Source organism: Cavia porcellus, unplaced genomic scaffold (assembly GCF_034190915.1).
Source record: "Cavia porcellus strain 051 isolate PalLab524CR breed Dunkin Hartley unplaced genomic scaffold, mCavPor4.1 scaffold_15, whole genome shotgun sequence".
Lineage (NCBI taxonomy): Eukaryota > Metazoa > Chordata > Mammalia > Rodentia > Caviidae > Cavia > Cavia porcellus.
The window spans coordinates 29,218,900-29,225,390 of NW_026947498.1; the positions used below are offsets into that span (position 1 = coordinate 29,218,900).

General features: G+C 30.8%; 1 long non-coding RNA gene across 2 annotated transcripts in view; it reads right to left on the reverse strand.

Moving 5' to 3' along the window:
• Positions 1-4,143, reverse strand: part of LOC134470463 (uncharacterized) — a 29,266-nt gene extending 25,123 nt beyond the window's left edge. For both annotated transcript variants that reach the window (XR_010039378.1, XR_010039379.1), the window contains exon 1: positions 3,568-4,143. This is a non-coding gene — a long non-coding RNA (uncharacterized LOC134470463). The remainder of the gene's footprint in view (positions 1-3,567) is intronic.
• Positions 4,144-6,491: the final 2,348 nt, after the last annotated feature.

Below are 6,491 nucleotides of genomic sequence, written 5' to 3' on the forward strand. Positions count from 1 at the left end.
TAAATCAGACCTTTACCTTTCAGCTGAATTTTGACAATATCTTCTTTTACTCTTATTTCAATGTTGCTCCTTGTATTGGGCTGCATTTTGTCAGTAAAACAAAATACCAGAATCTGGATAACTTATTCAACAAAGAAGTTTATTTAGCTCACAGTTTTGAGAGTTGAAAGTCCAAACAGGGAAACACCAGCCCCCCTGCCCTGACCCTCTCCTGTCCCTCCTCCTCCTCTGCCTCTACCTTCCCTGCCCCTTCCCCCTTTCTCTCCCTCTCCTAGTCTGTTTGCATTATGGTGGGAAAGTGCAGGGAAGTTGTAGACACCACAGGCTGACACGTGAAGCCACAGATCACGATTCAGAAGCCAGGCTCACTATTTTAGAACGACTCCCTCTTGGGGACATGGGGGTCCTCTGAAGGGAAACTACTTAAGCCTTTTTTGGACAATACCACAGTTACTTCCCATTAGGCTTCAACTCTTCTTTTATCTTATGAAAAAATGAAATTTCATAATCAAGTAATAAGAGAAAAACAACAGTTATTACACTGTATGTCATTATCTTCAAAGCAATTACTCAAAGTAAAAGATATAAATCAACAATATTCATACCAAAAGAAGCAAACAGATAACTAAATCTTCTTTTCAATGAACTAAATATATATGGAATCAATTGCATATATATTGAAATGTTTTTCAAACAATGGAATTTGTGATTTTAAGAAGTATTTGAATGTCTTCCTATTTGTCATATATACATATATAAGAAATAATTGCAATATTAGAGCTTGTTATGTCTGATTTATTTCACTTTACATTATGTTCTCAAGTTGCTTCCATTTACCTATAGATGCTTCAGATTTATCATTTTTTATCAGATACTTATATTGTGTATAGACACCATATTTACTTTGTTCATTTCTTCATTGATGGGCCTATATGCTGCTTCCAAGATCCAGCTATGTTAAATTGTGCTACTATAAATATTACAGGGTGTGCACATATCCCTGTAATATGATAATTCTAACTCATTTTTGGATGATATCTAGAAAAGGTCAAATGAAATTTCTATTTTCATTTTTTTGAGGAATCTCCACAGTAATTTTCATTAGGGTTTACCTCTTTAGGGTATGACCACCTCTTAATATCACTACATGGAAAATAAACCTTCCATATGAACCTGAATCCATGTTAAATCATGACATTGTCTTTCAAAGGAACCTCCACAATATGGTAGATGATTGTATTGTGTTGAATGTAAATCTGTTAACTTTTCTCCTTTGTTTAAAATGAATTGCCAATCATCTATTTCCTAAAGGAGTTTTTCTCCACAATTTTTTTTTCTGCCTTAGTATACAAAATTGATGGCATTCATAGAAGGACAAACCAATATCTATGCACTTACTTTCAGTATCATGAGGTATTTGGTTTGTTCTTTTTTTCCCACTCAATGTAAAGGACTAAGCTATATTAGAAATCATTATTAAAATCTGAAATTTGTGTCTCCAATTCATGACTCCTATTAACACACTGCAGGTGTGATAGTAAATCAAGATACTGTAGTTAAAAATCCATTGGACTGTTAAGATAAATTCAAAGTATTTACTTTAATATCCACAATTACAATCTAATTTTTTTCTTTTTTTATATCTACTTTTAACAGAAACTAATGAAAAAGACACCGAAAAAGAGAAATCAACACATAAGACACTGGAGAAATATAGACTATGAAAATTCATACTTTACATAAAAATAATCTATATCTGTAAACCTTATACATTATCAGGACTATTTTAACTATGCATTATTACATTATTGCTAGCTCTTCAGTTTACATCTCTGATGAAACAACAGAATTTAAAATATGGAAATATCAGATAGTCACAAAACTTGTTAGTAATTCAGGTGATGAAAACTTTGAAATACAAATTTCTTAGTCATGCAGTTTTTACTAACATGTGAACTTCCAAAGTGACAGAAAGATTATGTAACTAGATTTCAGTTAATATTATATTGGATTACCTTAAATACTTTTAATAAAAATATTAAGAATTCTACACCTATGAGATTGACAAAAATAAGATTAATTACTCCTTCTGTAGGTAGAGTAATTCATCAGATAAGAGAATTGATGAATTACTGATTTTAAGATAATTTATCTTTGAAAACTCGAGTGGAATTTTCCATCTGTTTATATAGCAAGTACTTTTCTCACCCAAGAATTCAGTAAAACTAGAATCTCCTATGCACAAATTCATGTTATGATAAAAAAGGCTTACGTTCTTAAATTCCACATATATCTTGTTGATAGAGATTTTCCTTTCTAGGTTTAATGTTCTTTCTGAGCCTTCATTTGACAATTATATATCACCTTGAGTGTTCTTTTTATAGAATTTTCTGTGTAACTAACTAAATCATAGATTCTTTAGAGGAAGGAATATGCATTTTTCTCATTATCTCCAAAAGATATAGCAAAAAAAGGGCAAATTTAGTTTAGTAGAAAATGATTTTGAGAAAAAAATTTATTTTTTTTAGTGGTAAAATATCATTTTCAACAAATGTTCAGTTGCTAGCATTGTTCAAGGTAAAAACATGCTTTATGGTTCTTGCTCCTGTAAGGTTTACAGAGAAAGTATGCATATGCAAGTTTTATTTATAAAATATCCAAATAGATGGGCTAGGGGCTGGGGATTTAGCGCAGCGGCATAAGCGCCTGCCTCACAAATGTGTGGTCGTGAGTTTGATCCCTGGTACCGATATAAAAGAAAAAGACAAACAAACAAACAAACAAACAAAAAAAAAACCCAAATAGATGGGATAGACATTACATGCTGGAGAAATTCAGCAAAGGATGTGATCACTGTTGATAATGTTATTGGGAAATTTTTAGGTAAATATCTATGAGAATTAATTGATATTCTATCATATATTTTATATATGTGTATACTTACATATATATTATATTTTTAAGTGATACCAAAAAAAGTGATTATAAAAAATCTTTAAAAAGGTTATCACTGCACCTGTGCAAAATATAATGGGACATTTTGAATTCATAGATAAGGTTACTCTCAGTTATTAGTGCAGTATTTTTGAATGACTAATGTTACTTTGAAAATTAGACTCCCCCTTTTCCAATGCACAATATATTTTTCAGTGAGAAGTCATGTATATTAACATCAATTTTTAAATATACAAATAACTCAGATATGTACAAGTAATGCTTCTACTTTTGTTGTGACAGAGATGTCTAAAAGTTGGAAATAGAAAATAGCATTTTCAATGAGAAGCTATAATATTACAGTGGTCTTGCACTGTCATGACTAAGTCTTATAAGTGAGACAATAACAAAAATCTCTGATCTCTTTTTTGATGTAACTGAATGTCAAAGGAATATGAAGTTCTGAAAGCTCTGACAAGGACATATGATTGGGATCCTAGATTCAGTCTACTTGTCTACAAAGCCTGAGTTCTTTCAACATTGCCATATCAAAATTAACTTGGTCATTTATTCATTTCTATATACACACATATAAACATACACACAAACACAGACATGTAAGTATATACTCACATAGGCTTAGTTTTCTTTCAGGTTGGGGAAAATTTAGGCACTGGAGATTTCTGTTAATCCATCAACACCATGTTAAGCATTTCGTACTGAAAATTCTAATCTCAAATTGTTCCTGTTGGATCTTTGGATTTTCACAGTCATTTGTTCATTTATTCATTCATATATTATGCTAGGTACTGAGGATGAATAAGGTCTCCTTTATTCGAGGAACTCAGTAGTCAATTGAGAAAATAAATATGTAGGCAAATACATGCTGTAGGTAATTAAGAAAAAACAGTTTCTAGGTTTAATGAAGAAATAACCAGGACAGGTAGACAATATATTATATGCACGTTTCGGTAAATCAGAGCCTCCGCTTTTTGCTATCTGTTTTGTGTGTTTGCCACGGAGATAAGAAAGTGCTATTACAAGGTGTTTTTTTTTTTTTTTCTTTTTTCTTTTTTTTTTAATGTAAGCGCGGTTTACTGCATCTTGGATGATGTCCAGCATGGACCTATCAAGTGATGAATTTAGCTCTTTCTCCTGTGCCTTTCCTTTGCCTATATGAAATCCTACATTAAAACATTTTATTCTTTATTATTTATTTGCATAAATGTTATAATTTAAACTAGCACCCCTAAGGTCAGTGGTTTTTATCTCTGTGTAACTAAATCCTAACACAGAATCAGATTTAAAATGAATATTTAATGGCTGTAAATGAAAGAAATATACAGAATTTATAGTTTATAAATTCGTTCATAAAGTATATGCTATATAAATGCATATATATGTATACATTTATTATACATGTATGCACATGCATACATATGCACAAATGTACGTTTGTGTGAATGCATATATATTATAATAAAATTGCATAATTATACAAGACTTAATTTTAACTACTGAAAAATGCTTTTTATTCTAACAGTGTAATTGTTAGAAATTCAGAGCAAGGACTAATAAATTTATTTCATAGATGGAAAACTAGAACTAGGACGCAAGTTTACTGATGTCCAAATCAAATATCATCTATTTTACTAGACTAATAAATGTACTAACATAGAAAATATTGATGATAACACTTATTTCTTCCTTTTACCCAAGGTTTTAGTGTGCTTTGCTAATTATTTCCATAGATATAGAAAACAAAGCTCTTACATCTTCAAAGTTTTATCTATTTTTTTCTGACAGTTACTAAGCTCAAAATATAGTCTTTCCTAAATAGCATATTGATTATGATAAACTATTAATGTTTAGATGAACTGTAACTTAAATTTTGTAAGTTAAAGAAAAAAGCATTATTTTCTGTTTTAAAATGATATTCCTTTCTGCAAAACAAAACAAAAAAAACACAAGTAGGAGATTCATTCCAGCACATGCTTCTTATAGACTTTAAGATCTATCTTAAAATAGAGATCTGTCTAGTTTCTGGGTCTGTTATAAATTGCTAATGTCAAAGCTGAGAATATGTTATTTAGTTTAAACTTTTAAAAGCAGTACTGTTTATGAGAATTATGCATGATCTCATTTAGAGTAATGCAAATGCTAATGTCTAAGTGTTTATATTTTTCTTCTTTATATTAGCCTTGGGTTGTCACATTTATCAGAGATTTGATGTACTACAGCTATTCTTTAAATTTTTTAGTGGATAGTGGTTGTGGTTAAGCATTTTCACATAGTATTTTTGGAAATAAGTTTAGTAATAAAAGATCTGATTAGAAGTAATACTTAGAACTAACAACATTTACATACTTTAAATTTTTGAAAATTAGGTATAAAAGGAATGGCCTAAGATATTAATATTTGAGTATATGGTAGAGTGAGATATGTAAAACAACACTGAATAAAAAACCACCAGATACTGCTTTTGTGTTTGGGCTGTGCCAAAACCCAATTCACAATATTAAACTGCAGTCAATTACAACATGCTGACAAACAAGTACATTTATTCTCTGAAAAAATAAGGGCTAGTATGATGAAATAAGTGAAAAAAAAATTCATAGACCCTAGAACTTCCTCTTTCTATCAAAATAGCGAACAAAAATAAATATGTGTCTCTGTCAGAGAACTGAAAGACACACATCTGTTAACCTGCCTACTTGGGTTGCAAAGCCAAAAGGATTTCGAAAAATGACAGTGGATTATCATTAGCATAACCATCATGTCTATGGAATTCTAATTTCAGTTGCTGTTCTCGATGTATATTTTTATAGTATCAAATCATTGTGACATCTATGAACTAATATACAACTACACACTCAGTAAATGCTTTATTTTCCGTATCTGATAGTAAAGACTACCAAACATTTCATCTGGCCAGGATGTCAGTACTAATACTTTACTACTACCTGTTAGTGGTGCTCTGTTGGGTGGCTTTTTAAAATGTAAATATATTTTTCACAGTTGTAGGCATTGGGAAGCCTAAAGTGTTGCAGGCAGATTTAGTGTCTGGTGAGGGCACATTTCCTAGTTTATTGGTAACACTTTTGTTTGTGTTGAATCCACACAGAGTAGAAAGTGAAGAGTTCCCCTGGGCCTGTTTTATTTATTTATTTATATACCTTTGTTTTTACTTTCTCAGCCAGCATTTTTATTAATGCATATTAGTTTTACAAAATATTTGGTTTCATTGTGGCATTTTTATATATGCTTGCAAACATAGTTTGATCATGTCCATCACTCACTGCCCTTCCTTACAACCCCATCCCCCATGAAATGTTTTCTTGTGTTTAACAGTCTCTCTTATACTTTCATGTCATCTGTTTTTTCTAGATTCCACATATTTAGGAAAATTATGCAATGTATGTCTTTCCAAGTCTGGCTTGTTTTGCTTAGCTTGATGATTTCCTGTTCCACCCATTTTCTTGCAAATGACACAATTTAATTATGCTCTGTTATTTATCCATGTCATAATTTCTTTATCTACTAATCTGTTAATAAGC